Source organism: Lathyrus oleraceus, chromosome 7, assembly GCF_024323335.1.
Source record: "Lathyrus oleraceus cultivar Zhongwan6 chromosome 7, CAAS_Psat_ZW6_1.0, whole genome shotgun sequence".
In the NCBI taxonomy this organism is placed as follows: Eukaryota; Viridiplantae; Streptophyta; class Magnoliopsida; order Fabales; family Fabaceae; genus Lathyrus; species Lathyrus oleraceus.
The window spans coordinates 353,985,592-353,988,669 of record NC_066585.1 but is presented as its reverse complement, the minus strand read 5'-3'; positions in this window follow the sequence as shown (position 1 = coordinate 353,988,669).

Here is a 3,078-nt window from a genome sequence, read left to right as displayed (position 1 = left end):
GGCTCCGTCAACAACAACATTCAAAACCTGCTGACTCAATTGCTCCAAAGGATGCCTCCGCCTCCAAACCCTTAGGCACTTAGGCTCTTTTTTTGTTGTTTTCTTCTAATGTTTTCCTTATGCTTTATGATATATGCCTTCATTGCTGCCTATCTATACCAATTTTCTCTCTTATATATGAATATATGTTTCTTGCTTTACTTTCTACGTATTTTTGAGTCTAACAAAAAGGGGGAGAACTGTAACAGCTCTGATGAAAATACATATCTAAACCTCTTAATGCACTGAGACCATTAATATCTTTATGATTTATGAAAACTAAAGTTATGCAGGACAACAGCTAAGGTACAAATCAACTACCACACAAGGAAGGTATGGTAAGAACTTATGAGAAATCTCATGATTTAACTCAGGGGGAGTCCTTTGTTCTTATCTGATTCTAAGATGATATTTACTGCTTTATCATCACTCTGACTTGTTTTGTCATCATCAAAAAGGGGGAGATTGTAAGAACAAATTTAGTTCTACAATGTATCTCTAAGATTTTGATGATAAGAAAGGATGAAACAAAAAAATGGTACCCTAACGAAATCTTTCCAAGTATGCAAGACTCTATTCAAAACAGTCAAATAGACACTCATCAAATATATAATCAAAGTCTAAGATACCAATTAGAAGGTGTGCAAGCAGAAGCTCTGACTCTTATCAACGTAAGCGCAAACTAAACAAAAGACATCAGACACTCTGAAGTGGAAGAATGACTCTAGAATCTGAAGACTTACGCTCTGATGAAATCAAGTGAAAGGAAGCTCTGAAGACAATCAGCAACAAGCATTTATCTGATGATACCCTTTTGAATAGAGACTTTGAAGTTCGATCCATCTAATTCATAATACTTAGGTATGAAGGAACCCACTTATGGAAAGAATCTAATTCAGGAAAAAGTTTATGGCGCCCCAAAATTGTTTTGGAAAGAAAACAGAAATTAATGACATTAATCATCCATCATTGCCCAAGGTTCTGACATTAACATCCTTCAACGATCCTCTCATCACTCCTATATAAAGGATGGAACGCTTCTCAAAGAACTCGCCTGGAACACACGAGAATACAATACCTCCACTATATTTCTTATTCATTCTCTCACACGAGTTGCTGCTCTAACATAGGGGTGTGCATGGATCATGAACCAAACCAAATTGAACCATATATATGGTTCGGTTTGGTTCTTAAAACCATTTTCATAAAACCAATTTATTTTTTAGAAATCGGTTTATAAGTGGATCGGTTCGGTTTTAAACCGGTTTTTCAAAAAAAAATAGTTTAAAAAAAACAGTTTTAAATTAATTTCTTTAAAACCAATTTTTTATTTTCTTAAAAAAATCAATTTCAAAACCAATATTATAAAAAAAAAAATTTTAAAACTATATTTAAAAAAAATCAATTTTATATCAAAAAAAATTTTATTTTCTTTTAACTAACTTTTTTATTTTCACTAATTATAAAATTATTTTATATAAAAAAATATTTATTTTAAAAAATTATTTTAAATTTGACTTTTATAATCACCACAAATAATATCTCGGTTAAAAATAATCTCAAACTATGATGTGTTACATAAAAACGGTCATAAAATAAAATAATTATGAATCATATCTCTATAAATCATAATTGTTCATAAAATAAATAACTCATCAAAAAAATTGTTCAAATTTCTAAAATCTCTCATAATTGATCATAAACAAATTTTATGAGGTTTTAAAATTATTTTTATTTTAAATTTAAAAAACATAAAAAAAATAACAAATATTCAGTAAAAAGAAAAAAAATATATATATAAAAAATTGAAAATAATAAAATTATATTCTGAAAATAAATAAAAAATTTAAAAAAAATCTATTTTTTTACGAAAAAAAATACAAAATATTTTTGATAAAAAATATCTTTTTTATTTAGAAAAAAATAATAATTTTATTTGAAAAAAATATCAAATATAATTTTTTCGAAAAAAAAATCCAAATATAATATTTTTGGTGAAAAGAAAAAGAAATCTGATTTTTATTTTTAAAATAACTTTTTTATAAAATTTAAAATTGATTTATAATGTGATAAAACATGAAAACATACAAATATAAAAATTTAACGCATAGTAAAATTTAGATAACCAATAACAAAACCAAATTTTTATAATGGGTAACGGTTTATATTTGGATAACAAAATGGATACCCAAATTTTTATTTTAACATTTGGTTTGGTTTTTTTAAAGTGGATCAATTTGGATACCAATTGGTTATGGATAACTGATTTTTTTGCACACCCCTACTCTAACGTGTGAAATATTTCTTTACTCTTACATTTTGTAATTTCTGCTTATTTTAGAAGCACCAATCATTACTGTAATCATATTATATTGCTAAGAAATTTCCTCAAGTGACTGGTGAAGTCTGTAAACTTCAGAGGGCTAAGAGATCTTTATTCTCTTACACAATTTTTCGTGTAATCTTTCAAGATTAGTGGATTAAGTCCTTTTTGAAGGCGAAATCACCTTGGCCGGACTGGAGTAGCTTTGAATTTCAAGCGAACCAGTATAAAAATTTGTGCTTAATTTATTTGTTTCTATGTATGTCTAAATTCCAAAAAGTTTTATTTTCTAAAAACAATTCAAACCCCTCTTTCTTGTTTTTCTCTACCTTCCATGTTCGTGGTAGGTAGGATCATGGTTGAGCGACCACGAGAACTCTGAAGTGTGGGTGGAACTTGTGCTTTGAGGGTAGGCTCAAGCTAAGAGTTAGAAAATAAGGAGAACCGGATAGCCCAGTTGAAGTTTCAGAGGAGTTGTGATTCGGGTATTATGGAATTGAAGAGTAATGTATCGTTCAAGCAATTCTGCGGTATTAACGGAGTTGAGAAGTTGAGGAATTCTATCGGATGAGTTTGTTAGAATTTTGAGGAATAAGTGAATTTGCTAGTGGAATAAGATATACCCACTGATATGGAATAAGTATTATAAGAAATTCCAAATGGTGAAGGAGAAATTATGGACATGTTGCTCGTATGTCATAAGGTCTAGAAGTGAG